The sequence below is a fragment of the Asterias amurensis genome, chromosome 19 (assembly GCF_032118995.1).
Source record: "Asterias amurensis chromosome 19, ASM3211899v1".
In the NCBI taxonomy this organism is placed as follows: Eukaryota; Metazoa; Echinodermata; class Asteroidea; order Forcipulatida; family Asteriidae; genus Asterias; species Asterias amurensis.
This window is the reverse complement of record NC_092666.1, coordinates 10,879,160-10,893,203: the sequence shown is the minus strand read 5'-3', so window position 1 is coordinate 10,893,203 and position 14,044 is coordinate 10,879,160. Positions and strand designations below refer to the sequence as shown.

General features: G+C 39.4%; 1 protein-coding gene across 1 annotated transcript in view; it reads right to left on the bottom strand.

The window, feature by feature from the left end:
- Window positions 1-8,209, bottom strand: part of LOC139951383 (vang-like protein 2) — a 52,629-nt gene extending 44,420 nt beyond the window's left edge. The window contains exon 1 of the mRNA XM_071950260.1: window positions 8,037-8,209. The gene's annotated coding sequence lies outside the window, so the exon portion shown is untranslated. The remainder of the gene's footprint in view (window positions 1-8,036) is intronic.
- Between the last annotated feature and the right edge of the window lie 5,835 nt (window positions 8,210-14,044).

Here is a 14,044-nt window from a genome sequence, read left to right as displayed (position 1 = left end):
TTGTGTGACAAGGGTGTTTTTTCCTTTCATTATTATCTCGCAACTTCGATGACTGATTGAGCTCAAATTTTCACAGGTTTGTTATTTTATGCATACATGTTGAGATACACCAAGTGAAAAGACTTGTCTTTGACAATTACCATTAACTGTCTTTGACAATTACCATTAGTGTCCACTGTCTTTAAAGCCATTGGACCCTTTCGGTACAGAAAAAAAAAAAGTTCACAAATTTACAAATAATTTACAGGGTTTACAGAAGGTAATGGTGAAAGACTTCTCTTGAAATATTAGTCCATGAAATACTTTACTTTTTGAGAAAACGGTAAAACAATATAAATTCTCGTTAGCGAGAATTACGGATTTGTTATAAACACATGTCATGACATGGCGAAATGCGCGAAACCAGGAGTTGGTTTTCCCGTTATTTTCTCCCGACTCCGATGTCCGATTGAGCCTAAATTTGGGACAAGTTTTGGACTTGGACAATACTGTTTACTGAAAGTGTATAATGGCTTTAAACACAGACAAAACTAAGCACAACAAAATTATGCTATGTACATGTATCCAGATAAGGTTACAAGCTAACATACATTAGGTAGCTACCCTCACCGGTACCCACGACCCCTAGTTGAAGAGAAGCAAAAACAAAGTCACCGGGATTTGAACCCATATCATTAATTACAAATAATAGTTTCATTTTATTAAACAATAGAGGATGGGTCTATAGTATGGACAATTTCAAAAGGGAAAAAAACAAACAAAAAACAATCACACGTTATCTTTTGGAAATCTACTGTACAGAAGATTGACACATTTGAATTAATTTTGATTTAACTCTGTCAGTTTCCTTGCCTAACTGTTTTTTTTTTAATAAAAAAATATATAGGCCTAAGGAAAAATAACAGCATTTGATTGTTGTATGCTAATACACACTCAGTAGCCAATTCCCCACCTCTTTTCAGTACAACGCCAGAAGCAATGTGTACGCGTAATGAATGTACGCGTAAAATGTACTTGTATGAAAGACAGACAATACACAACTGACATGAGTGTCGTTTGGAGTAGAAAGGGTCTTTTCAAAGGGCCAGGGAATGTTTTGAAAAGGTTTTTTTTTTTCAATGGCTACCAGAGAATTGATGTAGTGTACAGGACTTGAGGACATGCTGGGGATTTGTGGTGCAGACAATGATGCTCGTGGTGTTGGAGACCAGACTTGGGTTCAACAGAAGTGAGGTGTTTTCATCGCACATTATTTGATGAATTACTTCAAAGTCCTAACCCGAGCCTACTGTCTGACTAACAGCTGGAACAAACTCGTCCAGCAATTTTGCTTTCAGTGTAGCAAAATATTTTAACTGGAAAGTTTTGCGCACAATGAATGCAATAATTGAGTAGCAAACAATGATTTTTGAGTAGCAACTGAGACATTTTATGGAGTATTTTGCTCTGCTACATGTGTACAAGGGAAATCATTCACTGTATTCATTATTCAATATCGTGTCCAAGACAGTTTTGAATGGTTAGGCCTACTACATGTACGTATACATGCACACTGCAAGCCTGCAGATGATGATGCGAATGCACTCATACGTACAAGTACAAAACACAGTTAACCTTCCTACTTTGTGACCAATCAATATCATTCCAATAGGTACAAAAGCTTGCATGGCTCGGGGTGAAGTGTACATTGAACTACATGTACATTAGGTTGCTAATGCACATTGTAGCCTGCAGAGGAACACAAAGTTAACCTTCCTACTGTGTGACCATTCATCATCCACACTCAGATTTAAGTATGCATACAGTTTAAATCCCGCCTACTGTTCGTTATTTATTTCCATCCACATGGTGAAACAATAATGAAATATCCCATAACATACAAGTAGAGCTTACAGTATTCAATCATGGGGCGACATAATTACAGTAATTTATTCACACGTTATCTTTATGAATCACCATCTTTGTTTCAATTTCCAAAACGAACCCCCCCCTCCCCCCCCCAAAAAAAAAAAAAAAAACCCAAACAAACACCAGGTCATCATTGCTAAAAATACATGGAATGAAAGAAATCCATTCCCAAAAAGCCAGCATGTCGGCTTTGTCGCTCCCTTTCCTTCAGGTCCCCACTTCAACTAACACTCTGCTCCCCAGCCTCCCGCAGTAAAATTAATTTTTTTCCATCAACGAGCGCAGATTTTCAGACTGTGTGACAGTCGGATGACATCTCTGACTATTGAGGATTGTATCATCGTATCCCACTGAACGGCCGCACAGCAAGAGACACATACCATCTGAATTACCTTAGGGTGTGATGGTGATGGTGAAGAGTGTACTGGGTGCTGAGTCACAGCGTATTATGGGTAGCAGGGGAACGTTTTCATAAAGCATTTTCGCATAGCAAAATATTTGGACTGAACATTTTTTGTACACACTGAATGCTGGGTATTGAGTAACAAATGATAATTTTTGAGTAGGAACAATTACATTTTTTTGAAGTATAAATTTGCTCATTGTTATTACAAGGTACCCACAGTAAATCTTTCATCGGGTAGAACATTAAAGGGAGGGTACACGTTTGGTAATTGTCAAAGACCAGTCTTCTCACTTTGTGTATCCCATCATAATAATAAAGTAACAAGCCAGTGAAAATTTGGGCTCAATTGGTCATCGAAGTTGCGAGAAAATGATGAAAGAAAACACACCCTTTTTGGTTGAATTTGTGTGCTTTCAGATAAGAATAAAAGACTAGCGAGAAGTCTTTTATTATTTTAGTGAGAAATTAACTCTTTCTCAAAAACTACGTTACTTCAGAGGGAGTCGTTTCCCACAATGTTCTATATTATCAACAGCTCTCCAATGCTCGTTACCAAGTCAGTTTTTAAGTTAATATTTGTTTTGAGTAATTACCAAACGTGTACCTTCCCTTAAACACAATACGTGTGTAGGGCCTACTGTATTTATGATGTGAATTTTCTGTGTATTTATAATGCGGACAATAAAACAATAACTATGTCACCACTATCCCCAATGTTATATAAAAGAACAAATGAGTGATGACCCCGAGTAATAAACTAAATAAAACACACGAAGAAATGACTACATGAGACCATGTTAAATTTAGATAATATAATAAAAATTCTAAAATTCTACTGTACGCATGTAATTAAAATAGTGCAAACAAAATCGCACACAGAAAGAACACTGTTCAGTAAAAGTGTACAATCATACTGAAGAGCAAGGAACAGGGCCCAATTTCATGGTTCTGCTTACCGTAAGCACAGAATCGGCGCTTACGGAAGTAGTGAATTCTGTGCTCATGGCAAGCATATTTCACAGGTTAGCAGGGAATTTTGGCTTCCGCCCGTGCGTACTCCACGTTACCAATCATTCTATGCATACATGTACAAGGCTAGCACAGAAATTAGGCGCTTGCACGTAAGCGGGGAATCGTGGTCGTCAGCGCAGAATTTGGCAGTAAGCAGAGCCATGAAATTGGGCCGTTATGATGGCATAATTATGTATGCATTATGTATGCAGTACAAGTGTACAAAATAACCATACCAGGGGTCGAAATTGCCACTAGCCCGCTAGCCCGGGACTACCAGATTTACAGCCGGGCTACTGATTTTTCCAGTTTGATAGCCCGACGGGCTAGTGGAAAAATAATGCAAAAATCATCATCACAAACAATAAAGAACTATGTTATTGGTGTATTGTAAAGTTTGAGCCGTGACGCGAGACATAATGTGTCTTTCGGGCTACCAAAATCTAATCAGGGCTACTAAAAATTATTGGTCACTAGCCCTGCTGACTACCATGGAAATACACTTAATTTCGACCCCTGCATACACATAGTATGTTAAAGCTGCAATCTTAAAGCTAAGTAACAAAAGTTGAAATCAGTCTAGAGACTAGTGACGGTTACAAAAAGCTTGAAACTTTTGTCATACAATGTAAACAGATTACGCTACCCATTATTACGAAGGTCAAAAGGTCATCGAGGTCAGACAAATCAATTCAATGCCACCTGGCCTCCTTCTCAAGCCACTTTATAAAACCTTCTGGCATTGTTATTAAACGTTTTCATGATGGCAAACACAAGGCAGCCAGAGTTGACCTGATAATGAGGCTACCGAGTCCCAGAGGACTAGAACTTGGGGATCGCTTTACAGGGCAGGGAAATCAATGCTTCTGGAAGTAATAAAACTTGGGTAAGTTAGAGTTTGAAAAACCAAAATGGGGAATGACAAGTTCACTTGGACGCTGCTGATGCAGGCCTGGACTTTCACGGAGGCCATGGTTGCCCTGGTCTTGGACTTGGTGCCCTTACAAAGTGCCCATACAGGGCTGAGAAATAAATGCTTCTGGAAATAATACAACTTTGGTTAGAGCTTGAAGGAAACCAAAATGGGGAACAACAAGTTCACTTGGACACTGTTGATGCAGGCCTGGACTTTCACGGAGGCCATGGTTGCCCTGGTCTTGGACTTGGTGCCCTTAAAAAGTGCCCATACAGGGCAGAGAAATAAATGCTTCTGGAAATAATACAACTTTGGTTAGAGCTTGAAGGAAACCAAAATGGGGAACAACAAGTTCACTTGGACACTGCTGATGCAGGCCTGGACTTTCACGGAGGCCATGGTTGCCCTGGTCTTGGACTTGGTGCCCTTACAAAGTGCCCATACAGGGCAGAGAAATAAATGCTTCTGGAAATAATACAACTTTGGTTAGAGCATGAAAGAAACCAAAATGGGGAACAACAAGTTCAGTTGGACACTGCTGATGCAGGCCTGGACTTTTACGGGAGGCCATGGTCTTCGTTGGCCCTGGTCTTGGTGCCCTCAAAAAGTTTCCCAATTTCCAATGGAAGTGCCCTTTTTAAAAATTGAAATTGGCCTTGCCCTCTCAAAGATGAAATTCCAGGCTCGCTGATTCACTAAAACACTGATTAACGCTAAGTTGCACATAGGCGACAAAGGCAACACGCCAATCATGCCTATGGTCATTGCCTTGGTGACCCTTACACATAGGTTCCATTACAAACTTAAAATGTCCTCATAAAAATACATAAGTTGTGACAAATCAGGAAAACAGCCTTGCCCTAGCAAGAGGGAGACTGTCACACCTGTATTAATATATTGGTATCCCCAGCGCAGAGGCATGACAGGTGAGGTTGTCCAAAACCAAAACAGAGGAAAGTGCCAGCAGGCGCACCAACTCTTTCAGAGTGTTTTTACATTAAAAATTGTACAGCTGAGACACCGGGATTTAAAAAAAGTTGTGGTTGATTTGAGATCCTCTTATTTTTGATATAAGCCATTCATAAATACCTAAGACAGTTTATCCATTCTGATTGGTCGAGAGGGCATCACGTGGGGGTGTTTGAACAGATGATATAACACCAGTAAAAAGTGTTGACGCGTGGGTATTGGCCGAGAGCAACGGCTGGAACAGCTGTGCCACATCACGCGATACGCACAAAGCGCACAGCAATTTCCTTAAATAAGGAGTTGTTTACCCGAGGGCCTTACCATTTCATTGCTGGAGGGGTGTTGTGTTGAAAGAAATCATTGAACAATTATAATTTTTGCATTTATTTTACTTTTTGACCAAAAAGTGTTGATGTTTTTTGACCGAAAAATGTACACATGTATGAATGGGAATCAAAGTGTGTTGAATCGGTTTCAACTAAGTGGTTTTAAACCCGCCGAGGCCTGGTTCTTGATAATTTACCTCGACTGTTGTCACGGTAAAATTATCAAGTTTAGAACCAGGCTTCGGCGGGTTTAAACCTCTAGTTGAAACCTCTTCACCACACTTAAGGCATTCTTAAACTGGTTTACACACAGGTGTTTCTGACAACCCCAACCCTAACCTAAATGTAACTCTAACCCTCACTCCCTATTATAACAAATCATAGGGGTTACATTCAACAGAGGGGTGTCAGAACATGTAAAGTTGTCAAAACAAGGGGTGTCAAAACATACATCATGTATTGTCATGTAGGGGCGGTGGATGGTCGGAGGTATCAGAACAACAACAGGGTTATCAGAACACAGGGGTGTCAAACTCAAAGCGTCAGAGCTACATCGTTTATAATAGAATGTACGCAATGGATTTCAGAATTCAGTAGCATTGGAACATTCATAGGGGTGCGGGAACAAAGGGGGTGTCTTATTATTAGAGCAGTCTCTGTTAGAAAACAACCTGTCAAACTTTCCATCAAATGATACATGCTATGGAAAACCATCCAGTGCAATAGTGTCAAACCGAAAGTTACATCGAAAGTTTCATCGAAAGTTTCACCGAAACAGCTTCATGGGACAAACCATGCCTAACGAAACTAATGAAATGAAACTATGAAACTAAGGCTTCACCTGTAATACTTGACCTTTTCTTAAGTCACCTGGAAGTGGTATTTTTTTTAAAATAAAGCTTTTGTCACTAATAATGTGTTTTGATGAGTGGAATGTGAATAAACAGTTAACTAAGGTTTTAAAAAATCAGTTCTTATGTTATTTACAAATTTAAGAGTAGACCCCGCCACCACTTTTCGTTTAATATGAGATAATAGAGTATCTAATTTACCTCAATGAGATACCCTTTTTTGTAAAAATGAGTGAAAAAGTGGTGGCGCCATACGGAATGGTACACAATGTATCACTTCTAATGGCATAGAGATTGCAATCTCATTTGTCTTTGCAGGCGTGCAGGGGTAACTTGTGAGGCCTGATGCCATAATAATATGGACTGGCCGTACGAAGTAAAACAAAAAAAACTGTTAACATGACTACAGTACAGACCCAGAGCCCCAGCCAGGGTCTACATTATTAGGCAGTTTTCAGTGAAATTAAATGCAGGTGATTTTTTTCTCTGACAAGATGTGGTCTGTTAAGGTGTATTATAAAGAGTAAAAATCAATTTAAAATTTTGAAATCGGATGTTTGGTTGCAGAGATTGCGTATTTAGGACAACTTTGCAAGAATGGTTGAACAAAACCTCTCGGAGGGAGAAGAATATAGAATCAATTACACCAAATTTTCACAAGTTAATCTTAAAAGTATGGGAATTAGCACTGAAAAAGTCGCATTCAATTTTGATAATTATCTCTGGAAGAAATCTTGATTCAAAAACGGAAAATGCCAACAAAAATAGGTTTTCATGGTAAAAGCTATGCGACTAGAAAACTAGATGTACCATGTGCGGATTTTATCGACTACACGATGATGTAATCGTTATCTCATTTTGTGTAACCCATGTGCTCCCTTATCGCCAAAAAACGTCTTCGGGCTTCTCGGCTCTTTCCGAAGATTTCCGAAATCTGTTGTCCACGGGGTTCAAAGATGACGTCATGCACAAATGAATGGCGCTACGCGCGAGGCCAAGCATCCGGTTTCTGTCGTTGCTCTCTACATTTTACAATTTCTCCCGAAACTATTCATCCGATTTCAATTTTTTTTTAAATGTAAGCACGAGGAGAGAATGCTCCTGCCTGCTGTCAAGTCACATAGTTGTGAGTTGTACAAAATGTGAGTTATGATTTAATACATTTTGTTCGTTTTTTTTCGGGGCTGTGTGTGTGTGTGTTTTGGTACACGTGAAATCAACTTGATGAAACTGCCTAATATTATGTTGTAAGGGCCTACCTCCTCCACCATGGGTGTGTCCACACGACACAGGCTCCGCCATCCGATCTCAGACTCAGCAGTCAGTAAATTAATTTTCGAAATGCGTTGCTGACCCCCCCCACCCCCCCTCTCCTTACAATATTCAATAATGTAAAATGTGTAAGTTTGAAAGTCAAATCAACATTATTAAAAATGTTATAGTATTTGTTTACTATCAACAAAAGTGTTATTATCATTATGATTACTGTTAATTGCCCCACATTTACGCTGCTCTTCACTGCGCAGCCCCCCCCCCCCCCCCCCCCCCCCCCCCCATTATCCATACTGTACACACACACTCACATCAGACAGGCCCAGCACGTTGTCGACATTAGCATGAAATTAGAAAACAAACAAATTTCTACTTACACGCAATCCTTTTCACGTCCAAACTCGGATTGTAAGCTTCTTATCCTTCCGATTCGACAGACAGTGATTCTGTGAATAAATGTGAATAAATCTCTCGCTGGCTAAAACACATCAAGTGAGAAATCTGTAGCTTTTTAGCAGCCAATTTTCACCCCGTCCGTGACAGCGAGAAATTGAAAGATGATGTGGGTCACCTTTTTTACGGGAGGGGTAAAGGGCGCCCTCTTTTGACGCTGCGAAATGAGTACTGATCTCTCCAAACAAAAAGTAATTGAAACTCATAACTGTGAGACTTTTGAATTACTTTAATAATTAATTCTTTAACTATTTGACGGCATCAATAAGTGGTGTATGATGCTATATTTGTACTTATGTAGGCTACTGTTTGTGGATATTGTGGGTGTATTGTTTGTTGATACTCCACCAACGAGGCTGTCTGGCGCTCCAATTAGGCCTCCTTCAACGGTTGGGGGGGGGGGGGGAGCAGGGCGGGCCTACGGTCGGTAAAACTTCAAAAGGTTGTCACATCTTGGCCGATTGGTACTCAAAATAATTATCATCATAAAACCTTACTTGATTACGAGTAATGGGGAGAGGTTGATGGTATTGTGAGAAACAGCTCCCTCTGAAGTGACGTAGTTTTTGAGAAATAAGTAATTTTCCACGAATTTGATTTCGAGACCTCAAGTTTAGAATTTGAGGTCTCGAAATCAAGCATCAGAAAGCACACAACTTCGTGACACAAGGTTTTTTTCTTTCATTATTATCTCGCAAATCCGACGACCGATTGAGCTCAATTTTTCACAGTTTCGTTATTTTATGCATATATGTTGAGATACACCAAATGAGAAGACTGGTCTTTGACAATTACCAATAGTGTCCACTGTATTTAAGTTTCAAATCACACACAATCAAAGCAAGACTAAAATTTAGATAATAATTATTGAATAAACACTAGGCTCTAAATTGAATCTTTTCAAAATTCACAGGTTTTTAGGTTTAATTTTATTGATTTATTTATTTAAGTGTGAGATTTTCTTTCTACATAAAAAACCACCGTTTAATTTCAACGTTTGAACTACCTAATGAAATAATGTAAAAAGCCTATTATTCTGATCAGTACGTTTATAGATCATAGATAAAAATTAATTACACAATAGGTATGGTTGGAACATAAATTAAATAACACGAAACAGGTGTACATTAAGCATAAAGAAGGTCATGGTAGAAACTTTCTCTTAAAATAATTTTCTTATTGAAATGCTATGATTTTCGAGAAAGTAAAACGATGGTTGGAATTATTGCAAGCCACAAGCGGGCGTTATGCAGGCTTTATATTATCCGGAACAGTGCCGGACATCTAGTAAAGGCAGTGGACTGTCCACTGGACACTATTGGTAATTGTCAAAGACTAGTCTTCTCACTTTGTGTATCTCAACATATGCACACAATTAAAAACCTGTGAAAATTTGAGCTCAATCGGTTATCAAAGCTGCGAGATAACAATGAAAGAAAAACAACCCTTGTCACACGAAACTGTGTGTATTTATTCTTTCTCGAAAAACTATGGCACTTCAGAGGGATTTGTTTCTCACATTGCTTTATACCACCAACCGCTCCCCATTACTCGTTACCAAGTAAGGTTTGATGCCAATAATTATTGAGTAATTACCAATAGCGTCCACTGCATTTAACCCCCGACTGTTAAAGGAACACGTTGCCTTGGATCGGACGAGTTGGTCTATAAAAAGCATTTGTAACCGTTTGTTATTAAATGCATATGATTAGAAAGATGTTGTAAAAGTAGAATACAATGATCTACACAAATATGCCTCGAAATTGCGTGGTTTTCCTTTTACCTCGTCGACTAACACGGTCGGCCATTTATGGGAGTCAAATTTTTGACTCCCATAAATGGCCGACCGTGTTTCTTCGCGACGTAAAAGGAAAACCGTGGAATTCTGAGGCATGTTTGTGTGGATCATTATATTCTACTTTTAAGTTATCTTTCTAACCATATGCATTTTGTAACAAACGGTTTCAAGCGCTTTTCAAAGTCCAACTCGACCGATCCAAGGCAACGTGTTCCTTTAAACCAAGTCTGCAGATGAGTTTGGGTTAGAATAATTTGAATAATAATTATTGTTAAAATAATCATTTAAAAATTAAAATTCTCCCGTGCTTCAAAATAATTTAAATAAATTCTACGGGTGGAGCTTGAAGGCACTGGACACTATGGGTACTCAAAAATAATTGTTAGCTTACAAAATTTACTTCGTAACGCGCAATGAAGAGCTATTGATAGTATAACACATTGTGAGAAACGGCTCCCTCTGAAGTGACGTAGTTTTCGAGAAAGAAGTAATTTTTTTCCCGAACAGTTTGTGAATACTTCATGAAGCGTTTGAATATTCTGAAAGCACACAGTTATTCAGAATGCAACAAGTTTTTATTTGTTTCATTATTCTCTTCGATGACCAATTGAGTCCAAAGTTCACAATATATTTTTGTTTTTGTATTAAATACTTATTTTGGAATTCACCAAGTGAGAATAATGGTATTTGACAATAACAATATATCACCAAATGTGTCGTGCCATTAATAATTTAAAGTTAAACACACTACTTTATTGTAAGAAACTCGAATAACCATACGACTTAAAGATGCTATGTTAGATTTTTTGCCCCAAACATTAAACATTTTTTTTTGAGTGAATGGTATTTCAAAGAGTATCACCCGCTCTAACGAAAAAAAGTTTTACTTTAACTTTTACTTTTAATGGTCAGGAACCACGACAAAAATTTAAAAAGTTTCTTATAAAACACATAAGAATTGGCCACGTGATATAAATTGTCGGGATCCCGACAAAAACTAATTTTGAGCACTTTATTTCACTGCTACTAATAATTGGCGGACTTTTTTCGAGCAATGGCTCAAATGAAAGCTTGTAACTTTCTCGAACCCCATCAAAATACTATTGAATTTTAAATCAAAATTTTTGGGTCAAATCGGCCAAAAATGTGACATAGCATCTTTAAATTCTGAGTTGAATTCATAAATTGGGTTTGACTCAGTCACAGTCCAAAGAAGTTACACGCGTTATTACTCGAAACATTAATTTGCTCTGAAAGTTCGACACAGTGTCCTTTATTGTAAGAAAGTTGAGAAGACCACTTTAATGCTGAGTTGAGTGATATCTTGAGTTTCAAAGTCCGAAGTAGTTACACATCTTGTCACTCGAAACATTATCTTCGCCAGACTCACCGATCGTTGCGTTGTTAAGTTGGCAGATCTTAGATGCACCTCCTCCCCGTCGGAGATTGAAGGAGCGGCATCGGGGCTCGGCCCAGCAAGCCTCTCCACACTCGATAAGTCCATTGACTGATACCTTCTTGATCTCGTGACCACGAAGACACCGAGGTTGTACGCGACCGTCTGCTGACATCGTGAGGGAGTAGAGCTTGATCCGACGGGGCATCTCACACACAGTGAACCGCGCGTGGTCGCACACAACGTCGTTCTGCCATCTTCCGCCGTTTAACTTAGACAAGAAGACGCAGTTGACGTGTCTACCCGTGTACTGACTGGTATGTTCGACCCAATACTTAAACGACGAGCCCTGCAGCTGATCGACACATGTCAACTTTAAATTCAAGTCAGTCTTACACCCGATCCAAAATCCACACGATGTGACCCCATCGACACAAGCTTCTTTCTGCATTCGATGGATGACGTCATTTTCTTCCACAGAGTTCGGCACGGCTAGGAAACTTTGAGGTCGTTGCCCACAAACTCTTGAAGCTTCGTCCCAGACGAGTTTCTCCTTTAGCATGATGTAACACGAGTCACGCCAGCTGGTCCATCCGTGAGGGCAGTTTGCCTGGATGGAATGAAGAACGCACAGGAACGCCAAAATGATGGACAGATACATCCGTGGATGCAAATCTCCAATCATGGTGTTAATGTCAGTGTGGTGGTGTCTTGCCTCTCACCTTCAAGCTGCGGAACCCCGGTTCGATCTCTCTTGTTTTCAGCCCCTACTTGACTGCGTTGGTTTTTCCAGGAATAATTATCTAGGTTTTCCTCTAAAACTGAAGTTTCTTCATCATCTTCTCTTCTCGTTTGGCTCTAATTAGAGCGTTAAGACCCACATCCAAGTATAATAGGCATAGACGAGGAAAATTAACGAATCAGAAAATACCTCTCGTGATGATTATCTTGAAGTTCTTGACGTGTCCCAAATGAATTTGTCTTCAGACGGAACAGTGCAGTAGAAGAGCATTAAGACTCAGGACTGCAACTTCCACACAGTAGTCTCCCAAAAGCTCAAGCCAGTATTGACTGAAAACTCACGCACGTCTTTTTTTATACCGTTTAGTTCGCAGCGCCCGACCTTGAATAATTCACGGAACTGAACCGTACACGAGGATAACTTCTGTTCAAAGGAGAGCTCGCAAAATGCGTTACATACTCAATTATTGGCTAAATGCATGAATTGTTGATGTGTCTGCACTGTAAATGCCGTTTACCCATCCTTCCATTAGCAAATTCGCCGTATTTTCGACCGGGTGACCGTGAGGGCTTAATACAGACCTTTTCGCAAAATATCCATTGCGCAAGCGCTCACTGTTGAATGAGGTGCATGTTGGTCTAGCTAGCGATCAAACTTGATCAAAAGTTTGGATGCTCGAAGATTATGTAGGTATAGAGGGTCGGGCTTAACGAGCAACCTTCATAAAAAATAGAACAGTTTCTATTAACCGCAACGTACGTGGTGCATAATTTAACAGAACTTTATTATTGACGTGTTAAAAGGGTCGTGTAAAATTTAGACCTCCGGGAAACAAAAACAGTTGAAAATAAACAATGGGGTAGCCATGGTTTTTGGTTTGACAACACGTTTTCTCTTTACAAAACGAGTCAAGACTTGCATAATCCCAGTGAGATCTCAAGTCTTTTTGTGACTTCTCTTTGCCCCCCCCCCCCCAGTGCCACAAAATACACAACTGCATGCAAGTATATTCGTGGGATTTAAATTAACGGTTTGCTCTTTTCTGCCATAATTAAGAACAATAGAGGGGGCAAACTGGGGTCCATATCCAAAATTGTGTGTTCCATGGTTCAGAGAGACCTATCACCGGACTCAACGAAATAGTGAATACATGTTATGTTGTTACCTCACTGCGTGCTTCTGATTGGTAGCAAGAAATTGAATAGCATATTAATTATCCCTTACAATAAACCCCATAAGAGGATCTTATAGATCTCAGAGAAGTGACGACAATTCTATAGGAAGCATGTTTAAATCCATATGATTCAAAGGCGTTCGTCTCTAAACCGTGATTGTGACCAGTGTTGCATTCTTTGGCTAGTCTGCGGGCAAGATACTGCACTGGTCATTATGTGAAAGTTGACATTTTGTCATTAAAATTTTCACATAAATCCAGGAGTTATGAAAGTAAAAGATGGACAAGTTTTGAGATGTGCCCCCTTTCATCATATCAAACGTTGAAGAATAAGACAGTGCAATCTCCATACAATATAAGACTTTATGATTTCTTCCAATAGGCTTTGTACAAATCATGCCTGCAGGAAGTCCAGGCTCGGTGGTTCTTTTGTAAACATGTAATTTCACAGGTCACATCGTCTATGGATATGACTTTTTTTATGCGTGAACATGCTGGATCATGGAGGATAGCACCATTGTCCACTCCGTAACCCCATAGACCTTTATCACGCTGTCACCATCTTGGTCATGTTCCATGTTCCATGACAATACTGAATGCTAACATTCATTGCACATGGCACCATACTATTATTTCGTCCAGCCTCAGTTTGGTTACAATGAGTTCGAATGGAGTAAAATCAAGATGGCCACACCGTGATAAAGGTCTACGCACAGTGGATTGGACCCAATTGGGGCTAGCTGGAATATGGACCTGTAAACAATTGATAATAAAATGTAAACATGAAGTATAGATAACTTGCTGAATGTCACCATAGTCGAT